Consider the following 14,342-nt stretch of genomic DNA (forward strand, 5'->3'; position numbering starts at 1 on the left):
CTGGATGGTTCGAACGGTTTGAATGGTTTAACTGCCCAGGTCAGCGGTTTGGTGGCCAAATCAACGGCTTTTGGCCAAAAAGACGGTTCTGGGGTGAAATGGAATTTCTCAGTTTTTCCAGTCCGACCGTTCGGTCCGGTCTGGTTGTAAAAACGATGTGTCTAACATGAAATGGCAAATATTTGACTCCATTTACCTCACAAAGCATCAATTACCATTTCTGTGCAAGTAAAGCAGCAGTTTCATAAGTAGTTTATGTTTAGACTCTTGTGAGACCTGAGACACCTTCATTTTCATTTAATGTATAGAAGTAGGTTGACTAGTCTCTTGCGGATGGAATCAGTTGGGCTGTTTCATGCGACTTACAGTACTGAAAAATTACCTTTTAGTCCAATCTAATGTCATCTTGTTTGCAAATTTGGGATGTTAGGTGATTTATGATATCTCAGTTTTAATTGTCTTTATTGGAGAAGCCCATGCGTCCCAAGATTCATGCGTTGTCTCTTCATAAAAGAAGAGTAATAGTTGAAGAGGAAAGAATTTTCATTGCAGTAGAGAATACAAGAAATTCTGAACAAAGTCGATACAAACTTGTTTGATCGAACAGAATTCTAGGATATTTTCAACAGCTCCCAAATCCTCCTTAAAGTTTCAAACAAGTTTGGAAACCTCAGTGTTGTTGCACCCACTAAGTTTTTTGTTATGTTTGGTTTGAAGGAAAAGGTAAGGAAACCTTTACAAGACATTTCCCTACTTTTTCCTTCAAACCATAAAAGAAACTCTAGTTTACCCTAAATAGTTACTTGGCTGTGTTTAGATCAGGGTGGATTTGGAGTTGGGGGCAAAACAGGAGCTGGAAATTCCAAAGTTCCCAGATTCCATACTTGTGCTATTCAATACCCGAGCAGAATTGGGCGATAATGGACTTTTAGCCTTCTAAATCTGTTTCCCTTCAAGTGAAAATGGAAATGACATGGGTGGAGTGTTCATTTAATTTATGGGTAGTCAAGGCAGGAAGGGTATTAAAATTCTTTTTTGTGTTAGCTACCAAGTGAGCAAAAGGGGCTGTTTTTACTTGCATGGCATATGGTATTTGCTGAACTAGAAGTCTAAGTGTTATTTGTAGACGGTGCAGTTTATGTACATTAGAGTCAAGAAGGGAGGTGTGGGATCTATAAGAAACCAAAGAAGAGTTTTTATTATTTTAACATCTTCACAGATTTCTGAAGTTCCCGTCAAAGAAGTAAGAACTCTAATCTTTGCATTTCCACCACCTAAACTTACAATTTCTTTTGTGCCTGAGAACTTTGACTGTTACCACTTCTATCATGGCAGAATGGACCTAGTCAAATTGTTATGATCTTTCTTGGATTCTGTAGAAGAAGTTCCAGAAGCATATTGGAAAATATTCATGCAGACATTTCTGGGTTTCCGTACTTCGGTGAAATATGGTTCACTCACTATTGTTGAATAGTTTGAAGACTGCACCCTCCATAACTTGTCTCTGAAGTTAATCTTTGTTTTTCCTCATCACTGATGACTGGTACGAACTATCACCAGTCGTACATCCTTCAGAAGGTAAGATAGGTAAAAAATGATTTGACATTTCCATCCTAAATTTGCTCTCAAACCTTGAGACAGGTCCTTCGCCTGTTTGCCTGTTGTTGGTATTCGGATCTCCTACTTCGCCTTGAATCAGGTTCTGTGGGTAGGAGATCCCGATTGCTGTTGTTGATTTTTATAATTGCAGTTTTTCTCTGTTATGGAAAAAACTGGTGTTTCATTAGAGACTTCGAGTTCGGATCTGCTCATCACAATACATTGCTCGCCACGTTTATCCACCCACACGTCTGGAAGCATGGCCAGCAGAATTCGAGTTCGTTTCATTCACCGTTGCCGATTATTTCAGTTTTGATGCTTGTTGGAGAAGATATCTCACGAGGCCTGAAGGGGGATTCAGTGGGAAAAACTTTGGCTGTTGGGATAAAGTAGGCCGTGCCGGGCCGGCATAACATGGCCCATGGGCCATCATGGGCCATGCCGACCTCCCTGGTGAAAAGTTTGGGGGTCGGCCTGATATGGCCCATGGCCCAAGCCCCTGCTGTGCCATGTCACCGGCCTGGGCCGGGTTGGGCTGGGCTGCAGGCCAGGCCGTGGGCTTGGGATGTTTCAGATTGGGCCACAGGGCGGGCCTTTGGGCTTGGGCTGAATCAGGCAAGACTGATTTTTTAACTTTTTTTTTTTGAAAATTTTATTTCTTTTCTAAGTACAAAAAGTGTAAAACTAAAATATTTAACTTTTCTTTGAGCTTTGGGAATTATTTGAAAAATTAAGAAATGAGAAATGAGAATTCTAACACATATGAAAAAAATAATTAACTAAATAAGGATGCTGGAATAACAAATTAGAAGAAAAATAGAAATTTTATTTTATTTAAATTTGAATGATACAAATTACAAAGCATGCAATGGTTGGATACTTCATACTTTGATGAATGAAATATGAAAATGGAATGAATTAATAAAATATAAAAAATACAATATAGTTACAAATTAAAAATACAAAATTACATTGTTAAAAAAATAGCAAATAAATTAAATAAAATTAAAACAAAATTTACAATAATTTGAAAAAAATAAAAATTCTACACAATTAGTTAACTATTGCTCATGACTTTCATCATTTGCTTCAAGTGAAATATCGGGTGTAGTGTCATGCCCTCATTTGTCTTGTAATCTATCTTCAACATCCAATTAATCCTTAAAACAAATGCACATCTCTATGTTTTCATTGTTCATGCAGCTTCTCTTGTTGTCTAACACCCTGATACCTGCATTAAAACAAGACTTCAATGGAACTATAGACACCGAAGGGGTTAGTAGATCACGTGTCATGGTGGCGAGAACTAGATAACTTTTTGAATGTTCACTTCAGGCTAAAATATCAAAATTATTTATTCCTTCACCTAAGGTAGAAAAATTTGATTGTAAATAAAAATTAAGTTTAGTAAATGAACTTGTTATAGAAGTAGCAAATTTCTGCCTTCTAACAAGTTGTAGGATTATTTCCTATTGCTTCAGATTCATATAAACTGTACATTTGAAATAATAAATTATAAATTTTTTCTTTTTTATTTCCAATTTCAATATTCATATTTTTACAATATGTTTCAAGGTAAATATCTAAACCATCTTTCCTTATCCTAAGATCTAATATTGTAGCTAAGAAATAAAGAGGAGAAATGTTCTCCCAATATTTTTTGAATTTATTTTCCACTATTTCAACAATATATTTAAATTATGGATTATTTCTATATTTTAAAAAACAATAACTAATCACCATCAATTGATAAAGTAAATTACAACTAGTTAGATAATAAATACCCGATAATTCATTAATTGCATTATAAAAATGTTTTAAAAAATCTTTTATACAAATTGTCATTTTCTAGTCTTCCTCAAATATAATATCATTAGGCATTTTTGCATTATAAAAATCAGTAAGAATTTATTTATGAGAAATACAACTTTCTAACATAAAGTATTTATATTTTATACCATAATTTTGACATAAATATTTAAATTCTTGTTTTCTTGCCCCAGAACTTTTAATATATATAATACAATTTCTAATTTTAGAATTATGAGTATAAATAATATTTAAAGCATCCTAAATACATAAATTTAAGATGTGACATGCAATTTTGATATGAAATAATTTATCATTTAAACATGGTTTTAATTGAGATTTTAAAATATTTATTGCAGTCATTATTATTAGCATTATCAAAACTAATAGAAAATAATTTATTCTCAATTCCATAAGCATGTAAAGTATTTAAAATGCTTATAGTAATCGTCCATTCAAGCCTAATAAAACTTAAAATTCTTTCATTTAAAAGTCAATTTTCATCAATAAAATGATGAATAAAACAAATACAACTTATGTTAAATTTAGAAGTCCAAACATTAGAAGTAATTGTAACTTTAGAATTAAGATTTGATTACAAATAAATTAAATTTTGTTTATATGAATGAAAAAATTTTAAAGCATCTAATCTAATAGTATTTCTAGAAACTTTTTTATATTATGGATTTACAGAATTACATAACCATTTTTCAAATTTAGTATCTTTAGTTAACAAAAATAGTTGTTCTGCATGTACAATGTATTTTGCTAATTCTTGTCTCATTTTTTGTTGTGAATATTTAAATGTACCAAAACCCCCTCTCAATTTGTGTTTGTCTTATTTCTCTCCCTTCTTCTTCTTCTTCTTCTTTTTCTTTTTCATGTGTGAGCAAATGTCTAATCAAATGGCCAATACCACCCTTGCTACAATAGCTAAAATCTTTTCTACATTTCTAGCAAAGTGTTCTTTTTCCCTTCCCCTCAACATCCTGTACTTTAAATATTTTCCAAACCGGGCTATTCAATTTAGAGGCCCTTTTTTTCTTTCCCCTAGTATCAGTACCAAGGGTGAAAGTTCCATCAATATCAATAGCATCGGTGCTAACACTATCATGATTCGACTGAATATCGTTAATAGTGAACATGTTGGGGAATTAGTTTGGGGAAGAGCTGGCCATTTTTTTAATTCTAAAAAAAGAATAATTAATTTAAATGGACTGACCCGGATTGTCGGTTCAAAATCCCAACTTGATTTCAACGATTAAACCTTTCAATATCCAAGCCTCCCAAATTGCTAACTTGAGATACTTGAACTGGTTGAACAAGCCTTCTTCTTGTTGAAACTTCAATAAAGTTGAAAATTGGAAAATCAGACAATCAACCAATCAGACTATTAGAGTTCACTCAAATTGCAGAGAATGTATGAGGGAGAGAGAAAAGATTAAGAAAATTGTTCAATTGGTGTGATGAAAATGGTGGAGGATAGGGCAATTTATAGGAATTGAAAATAATTCAATTGCCAAAAATACCATAACAACTAACTGCTTTTAATTGTTGGGAGGAGTATTTTGGTCATTGTAAAGTTATTACCCAAAATGCCCCCATAAACTAGTTGTTATATAACTATTGGGGGCATTTGTGTTATTTTTTTTCCCCCCCTCCTTATAGTTGTTAGGGGGTATTTATGTAAAAAACCCTCCCAAAAAGTTGAAACTAGCCATTTGGGGGGAGGTCCCAAATGGCTAGTTCTCGGACGGGTTATGCAACGGGTCATGCCATAGGCTGGGCCATACCGTGCTGGCCCATGGGCTTCAAACACCAGGCCCATCACAACACTGACCATAGTGCTGGGCCTGGCACGGCCTGCGAGTTGTCATGCCATGCCAAGCCGGGCCATGGATGGCTCAACCCTATTAACGCCTCTGGTTGGGAACCAACAACCTTTACTGTTGAGACAGTTTATGGGTTGGATAAGTTAAAATGAGAGTGGGCAAATTAGTAATTGACTTCTGATTTATTTTGAGTAAAAACAAAAAGCATTCCCGTAAATTGGTGAACTGTCGTGAACGTGCCCAACCCAGAAGCAATGAAAAATCCCACCGGCAAACTCACCGCAAATTGGCATCCGTGAATGTAAAACTTACCAGTAGCGGCAAGAAATCAACCGCTGTCCCAATCAAGTTCATGGTTCATACAAAGTACAGATTCGCTCTGATGGGTTCGTGCTCTCACAATGTCGCTTCCTTGTCTTTAGAGCAGATATGGAGGAATGAAGTGCTTTACCTCCATTCTCACTGGCACCAGGGTGCTCCTCAAAAGTCAAAACCCTAATCTTAAACATTATTCAACCAAAGGAAAGAAGATCAAAGGAGAAGAGTAATTTAAAACCCCTAACATCTTTGAATGTGGCGTAGCCAGTCGAACCTCATTCAAAGCCTTCCCCGGAGACGAGCTGGCCTAACTTGAACCCCCAATCGGTTTCCGCCACAAGGCCGACTAGAGGATTTGATAGATGAGCCTTGATGTCGTCTTTTATCACATCTGTGATAGTCTGATGAGTGACGCCACCGCCATCAAGATGCAGTGGTAGATGCTTGGGATTTTCGTGCAATGCCTCGATTTTCTGGCTACTGTACTCATCATTGTTGTCGTAACCGATAGAAGAAGAAGAAGTAGAAGCGATATCTACACCAATAGCCTTGAGAGAAAGTTCCTCTGCTCGCTTCAGAACATTCTTCTTGAGTTTCTCTAAACACTTCCTTAAGGACAGTAAATCGTCGCAATATTCAAGATCAATAGAGTCCCACCAATATCGCATATGATGTCGTTTACGTAGGAAAATCGTCGGTGGTCTTCTCACTGACCAGGGTTAGGCTCGGATATGGGAGAATGGGAGGGAGAGTTCAAATCATTAAAAATGAGGTTTTCCATTTTTTGTCATTTAGCGTCCGGTTCAACTGGATGAATAGAAGTTAACGTTAAACACCCATTATGTTAAGATTGGTTCAAAGGAGTCGACGTGCACGCCTCCTATTGGAGGGTTCATGTGCCCCGTGCCCCGTGCCCCGTGAACTTTAAGGGTCCATTGAACCCAGACTCTCGTATAAGCACCTCCCCGTCCGTATTCGCATTAACAACAGAGGGCTAAACCCTGCCTGCAGCAAAGGTATTTATTTATTAATCTCAATTACATAGGTGCAAGTGGATTCACTCGTGCGAATTTATTTTCATTGATATGGTGAAAATTAGAAAATGGGGTGGGATTTGATTTATTTGCTTTAGGGTAAATTAGACATAGGTACCCTATACTTTGGGGTAGTGAAAGATTGTTACATGAACCTTCAATTGCAATACTTGATTACTCTAAACTCTCGAAAATAGACATTGGCTCCATCCAATTTCAATTGCAATACTTGATTACTCTGAACTCTCATAAATAGAGATTGTGCCCATCCATTAGTATTTTGTCAATTAAACATTACATAATGGCAAAAATACTCTTTTCATGTATTTCTATGATCATTCTTAAGTAACCGAACGTCTCCCCATGATGACGTTCTCAAATGGATAGTAAATAATATATTCAAATTTTTTGATGATGGCGTTCTTTGGTAATGATTTTACTCCATAAAATGATCTCAAAAATACATGAGAAAGGTATTTTTGAGATTATGTAATGTTTAAATGACGGAATACTAACAAATGGACTCAAGTGTCTATTTTTGAGAATTCATGATACTCAAGTGTTGCAATTGAAAGTTCAGGTATCTATCTATCACTACCCCCAAAATACAGGGTACGGATCTGTAATTTACCCTTTGCTTTATTGTTGGTAAGAGGAGTGGAACTCTATGGCTATGACCATATTAATAGAGGATGATTTGTTTTTTTGGTGGAAGTCTTATTTTCTTTTTTTTTTTTTTAATTCTATTCTTTATTCTTTTGTTTGTCCACTGAACTTTGCACTCTTATGCTTAATGAATAGGTTGATGTCCCACTAGATCGGTTGGTCACTTTGGCATGTGACATCCCTCCGTTTGATGTGGGTTCAGGGCATGTTCTCTGCATAGTGAATGCTAGTGAGCCTACATATGCATCCTTGCCACCACTAACCCTGTTAATTGGGTTTACCATATGGCATCATATTGTCACAAGGTTTCTACAACAGAAGAAACCCATGTGGCATCCAAGTCTGTGTGGTCAGGACAAGTATTTTTTTTTTTTTTTTTTATGTAAGGGCCAAGTATAGGCATGTTAGTGGCTCCACCAAGGTTAATGGAATTGGATCATAATCTCATTGCCCATGGCTAAGGCTTTTGTCTAGCTCTTGTTAATCCATGGAAGGTGTTGTTTACGTGCTAAAGGAGTACTATGTTGATGTTTGTGTTAGGCAACCACTGGGCCTTGAATACACCTAAGTGTTGGGACATGGGATAGTTCAATTAGTTTAGACATGGGGTTGGCAAGGTGAAGAGATGTGGTTATGGCCAACCCACATGCAAAGCTTCTTTTTCATGCATGGTGCGCAATGTTGGTCCATGCACTGCCCCCATGAGCATGTTTGTGTCCATGAGGAACCTTGGTAGCCTTGTAGCCATTAATTATGGACACAATACAAGGGTGCATTGATCTTGGGATTGCCTAGGGTAGGCACCCGAGGAGGTCAACCACCCCTCCTCAAAGAGGACATAAGCTTTTGAGCATCTCCTAGAAGATAGCATCAAATTTCCCAAAAAGCATACTAAGAAAATTTACAAAATGCCACTCAACACAACCCACCAAATGTAGATAGACTATGCTTGCCTTATCAACCGTTATAGTATAGCACCACACCCCATGGGGGTCAAAGTCATATATCCTCCACATCATAAATTTTTATAGGTTTGTATAGCTGAGAAAATCCATTACAATACAAGGGGGATATTATAGCAAGGTGGGGGTTTGGGACAACACATTTAGAAAACCAATAAAATTTTTTAAGGTGAACAAACCATAAATTTCTCAAGAAAATGCACTTTAAGATTTCCTAACCACACTCTACACAATAGACTCTAGTTTCATATCACCATCTTGTAGAATAGTGATAAAGTGCAAGACTTTACTTGAAGTCCATTTGTAGACCACTAGCGAGTGGGTTTGGATTTCCCAATGCATCTCACACCTCCGTACTTGTACATTTTTATTCATGAGGAAATGTTCCTAATGCATGGATGCAAAGACTTGGGCAAGATGACCAATTTTGTGAGAAGGAAATCTAAGTACCAAGCATGTTTTTAGGGGATACTCTTTTATTTTTTCAATATGATGCTTTACAAACAAATATGTAATGAAGGTTTTTAATATTCAAATCCTTTAAAAAGTTTTAATTATTAGTATTTAATGTTTGGTGGTATGGTGGGTTTAAAAATCAATGTGTATGGTATTGAACCTCCCACCAACCCTTTTTATCTTAGGCATGGCTTTAGCTATCAATCCCTTCCAATGAGATTCCCAATTTACAAAAAAAAAAAATAAAATAAAATAAAACAAAAATCTATCCAATTTGAAACACGTTGGATTTGCTTCATAGTTAGACCATACAATGCTAGCTTGAAGCAAAGATTCCCCCTTAACTCACAACTCAATGAATATATTAAAGTTTCTCATACTATTAGTTATTTGGTGGTTTTGTTAATTGGTTTCTTCGAGTACCTAATAACATTAAAATCTCCACCCAAACACCACACCTCGAACCCTCCCAAAGACTTCATTGCCAATAACTCCTTTGAAAACTCATTTCTTTTTCTAATAGGAGTTAGGCCCATAAACATTAGTCAACACCCACATGTATCCATCCCTCACATTCTTAAATTTTAAAGACATTATAAACTTCCTATTAGTTCCTCTACACAATCCACTACTTCTATGTTCCACAGAGTAATAATGCCCCCCTAAAGCACTCCAAGAACCAACTAACATCCCTAGATCTCCACAAGCTTTTAGTCCATCTCCTATCTGAATCTACTTTGACTCTTGAATCATAATAATGCCAGGCATTTCTTTCCTTAACAAATCTTTGATAACACCCCCCTTTTCCTTGAAATACCCAAATCTTTCACATCCTAATTTATGATCTTCATTGCAACTTTACAGAGAACCTATCAATAGTGTTACATCCTTATCTTGGCCCCTTCTTCCTCTCCCTCCTGTCACTAAACTCCAAATCATTGTCAATAGCACACTTCAATCTCTTCTTCCTTGCTTTATTTCTCTCACCTTCATTCACCTCAAAAACCTTTATCTTCTTTACTTCTTTAATTTGAATACCCACCTTAACTGCAAAGTTTGCTAAGGTTTCATCTTTATCTATAGGATGCCCATCATTTTCAACTCGTACGTCCCTTGCCACCTTCTACTTCCCCTTCCTTCTTTTCACAATTAATCTCTTCTTTATCTAACTCTTGATTTTACTTTTCAATAAACCACACACCATGTGCCAAATCCCTACAATTTTTGTCTTTATTCATTCAACACCTTCTATTTGACTTTATAACCCAATCACTTTCTTCTTTTCTTTCTCATCACAAGATACAAGTTTTGGTGGTAGCAACCAAGAACCTATGAAATCTACAATAGGCACTTGGAAAACATCAGTACCCAAAATTGAAATCAAAGGATTACCTAAAGCAAAGGGTTTTAGGTAGAGGCATTTGCAAAAAGAGAAGTAGCACCCTTTCAATTTTGGCTTCTTGTTGCCAAGGTTTAAGATTAAAAGTCTCTTTACTCCAGTTGACGAAAAGATTAGCTTGCTTCCTCCTTGCTAGTTCATCCTCCTCTAACATCTAGATTGGCTCATTTTCTACAATACAATCACCCTTCTATACATCTCCTCTAGATTGGAACCAACACTTAGTGGTATATTGGGAATGTCCTCCATGAATTACTCTTGTAGTGAGTTTAGTCTTAAAACCCAAAGACAAACTACTATTAACTTGAGAGTTTATTCTTTCATGTTGACCTTTATTTACAAACAATTGCTTTGTGTCAACATTGTCCATCTCTTACTCCCTACCCTTCTTGTTTAAATCCGCATTCCCTATGCTCGAGTTCCCACTTGAATTTAAATCACTATCATCAGAGAAACTTTCCCAACCTTTCACAACCTCCTCACATTCCTTACCCTTTGGTCGATGCCTATTGGGGTTGATTTAGACTTAGTTTCAATGCTTTTCTCACATTGGAAGAAGATGGACCAATAGTTTTATCTATTTGAGGCCTAGTAGTTTCCTTGATCACGTGATTCTTTCAATAATCACATGACCTCTCAATGATATTTAAATATTTGATTATTCTAGGCCCAACTTCTACAAGCCTATTCATTTTACATGTTGCTCTCCAATTACACTCACCCTAGTCCCAAATGTTGTTGACAACTGGTGCACCTAACAATGTAGGCCCAACCATTAGTTCATCTCCTTCGGGCCCATGCGATACTCCTTTACCCACAACCACTTCACCCCTTTGAGTTCTACCCTTTGATTCATCCGAAGTAAACGCAACGGGTTTATCTAAATACTTTTCCTTGCCTTTACTTAACTTGTCCCCCACATTATTACCACCTACCACTAAAAATTGTTGGTTGATAAGTCACCACTTGAGCAAAAGATTTCACCACCTTTTCTCAAGACCCAGTTTTGAAAAGTTTCCATTTGAGTGGAAAAAACTTAGGGTCTATTGTTTTGTAGTCGAAATTGGAATCGGAATCAGAATGATTCATTCCCATAGTTTGTTTGGTTAGGACAGGAATGAGAATGGGAATTAAAATCAGCAGGAATGGGATTCCATTCCCAAGGAAGGGGTAGGGAAGCCTCAAATGGGGGAATAGCATTCCAACAGGAATGGGAATGTGACTCCCATTCTGCCCAACCAAACAATTGGAACCGGAATAGCCCATTCCGATTCCAATTCCAAACCCCTATTCCTATAAACCAAACGGACCCTTAGTGTCTTATGGTCTTCGTGATTTTCCTTATTCCTTGCTAGTGCAACAACTTAAATAATTTAAACTCCCTACTCCTAAGCTGCCATGTAGAATACAGCTTTCCATGTACATCATCTTCTTCTCTTTGCCCCTCTCCAAAGCATAGCACTGACTGAGGAAATGAGCCAAAGCTATGCCTCCTGGAATACCTATATATCTAGCTTCCATCACCTTGGCAGTTGCTAAGTATAGGTCTCTTAGGGGGGCCAAGAGAATGAAAGATGAGGAAGAATGGAGAATGGAGACTAGGTGGAAATTTAAAGTGCACCTATGTATTTTACAACTAAAATCCAATCAGAAAGTTTGGTTTAAAGTTTCTGTTAAGGTTAAAGTTAAAAAAATGAATCCTATTAAATTTTGGGCTAGGTTAAGATTGAGACATTGTTCAATCTGACCTTATAATATATAAGTAAATAAGTCATTCTAATATATAAGTAAACAAATTGGATTGACATAGGAAAAAAATAATAGATTTTGTTAAAGTTAGAATTAGGATTTCAAAATATCAAATTAGGTCATGATTGAGATAAATCAGTACTAGTGTGACTCAGCCTACCCAATAACATTTTCTCTAAAATGCTTTGGGGGGCCAAACATTAGCCCAACCTGGTTATTGGTATATGGGATGGAGTACCCTTAGTTAAAGATATAGGGTGGGGAAAAGTTTGGGGGGCCAAGGACCCCCCACCCAATAACTTGGTTCTGCCCCTGCACATAGGAACGCTATCAACCTCATGTTACCCTTTGACTAGAGATTAAAAGACAACCCCGATATTCTAATCATCATGCCTTCATCTTCTATGATCAATATTTCATTAACCAAAGGACCACCACTTTTAGACTAAGAATTTCCCTTCTTTGGTCTATAAGGTTAGTACATGAATCTCCATTATGTCCTCGTATAGACCCAACATAACTCTATCTTTCCCAAATAGGGTTAGCATGAGTTTCTTTTTCAATTTTAAGGTTTTCCTTGGTGTCTCCCTTAAATTTTTTTTCCAATCTCTTACCACTTTCTTAGCCAAAACTATCAAACGATGTTCCCATTCACCTTTACTCTGAATGATAGACAATCTTGACATCCTTATGTATCCAACCATCATCAATTGTTCCTTTCCTTCCTTTGCTTTTTTACCCTTTACCATATCCTCTTTAAACATTCCAATTGATAGAGCTAGCTATTGAATTAATCCATTTACTTTCTTAGTTTTTGTCTTTATAAGCAAGAAATTTTGAAGCAAATTAAACATTTCCTTCCACCCTTTTATTTGTCTTCCTTCAGGAATAAAAATTAATTGCTTTGACCCCTATCCAAGAAAACTCAATCAAAGCTATATACCAACCTTTAATGCTCCTTTTTACTTTTGTGCAAAGCTTCTTGTCCCCTACTTCTAGTGTTTTCCTTCAATTCTAGTTTCTTTTTATGTACATTGCACCATCCACGAACTCTTTAAACCATGCTAGTGCTCCTATCAACAAAATTGTTGCCATTCTTAGCTCCTTAATATTTAGAATAGCATTTCCTCTCACCATCATTTCCTCAATAATGAAGGTCTTAGCTTCAACTCTAAAATTTCTTCTCCAAGCAACTACATAAACAAAGTTTTCCTCTATTCCAACCGTATTAGTGTCTTTTAGCTCTCCTAGTAGGATTGTGAGAAGAATTTTTTGCCTATTTGACTTTTTTTTTGTCTTATATATTACACATTACAAGGTGATCAAAGGATGGGATACAGTAGCACATGAGGTTCCCCTTAACCATTTTTATTATGTAGGTTACTTCTTATAAAATATATAAGATATATTTATCAGATATTAGGAGTGGAGACCTATGCTAAATATAATCGGTTTTAGGTATTTGGTATTCTAAGGCCAAAACCAATAGGGGTGAGCATGGGTTGGTTTGGTTCAATTCCATTGCAAAACCTGGAACCTACCCTATAGGGTTGGTTCTAGGTTTTTGGAACCAGAATCTACATATGAATGTTGGTTCTAGGGTCAACTTTGGCCTTAGCGGTTCTGGGGTCGATTTCATGGTCTATCCGTGGAACTTGTTCTTTCTTTACTCCCCCCTCCCCCTTCAAAATAATAAAAAAAAGCATATTCTTTAAAATTTGATTTTCAATAAATATAATATATAATTTAAAACTTATATTATTTTTATTGATTAAATTGAGTAACTTAATATGCAAATTATCATTATATGGTTCAAAACTTATAATTTAAATTTAAATTTTGTAAGAATTACTCTTTACATTATTTACTTACACATTCAAATATTAAAATGAAAACAAATGATTAAATAACTTTAGTAACTCAATGGTCAAGTGAAACCATGGCCTTTGTAACAATGAGTGCTTGGGTTCAAATCTTCACATCCTCGAAAGTATTTTGGGGTTTATTTCATGGCAATTAAGTTCGGTTCCAAGGCAAGTTCCACCAAGACCAACCATGGTTGGTTTATCGGGTTGGTTTGGCTAGGGTAAACCCCTAGAGCCTAGAACCTGCTTGGGTGGGGGCTGGTTCCAAGAATTTAGAACCAATCCCTACCTTGTAATAGATTGGATAGGGTGAATTCAAGGTTAATTCCATTCGGTTCTAGGTAGAACCTATACATTTTCTCACCCCTACAAGTTAGGTACCTGAAAATTCCTTTGAAATTGCCATCCCTGGCATTCAACTTTTTGGGTAAATCACAAAGACCCCCATACTACAGGGTTAGTGACAATTACCCCCCTAAACTTTATTTTACAACAAAGACCCCCTTGAACTTTCACTTTGCAACAAATATCCCTATAGTTAAGTCAAATGAAGAATGTATTAAATTACCAAAATACTCACATGAACTTTCCTTATTTTATTTTCCTCACCCTTTTCTCTTAAACCCTAACTGATCCAAAAACACCTCTATTTT

The 14,342-nt window shown here is 36.2% G+C and overlaps 1 long non-coding RNA gene across 1 annotated transcript; it reads right to left on the bottom strand.

Annotated features, from left to right (window-relative positions):
• Window positions 1-2,486: 2,486 nt before the first annotated feature.
• On the bottom strand, window positions 2,487-6,168 carry LOC148845794 (uncharacterized). The gene is made up of 3 exons (XR_016102413.1): window positions 5,521-6,168; window positions 4,631-4,751; window positions 2,487-2,830 (listed from the first exon to the last, which is right to left on the bottom strand). It is a non-coding gene; the product is annotated as an uncharacterized LOC148845794 (long non-coding RNA).
• Between the last annotated feature and the right edge of the window lie 8,174 nt (window positions 6,169-14,342).

This window comes from Nelumbo lutea, chromosome 7, assembly GCF_056320005.1.
Source record: "Nelumbo lutea isolate HS-2025 chromosome 7, American lotus-T2T, whole genome shotgun sequence".
Lineage (NCBI taxonomy): Eukaryota > Viridiplantae > Streptophyta > Magnoliopsida > Proteales > Nelumbonaceae > Nelumbo > Nelumbo lutea.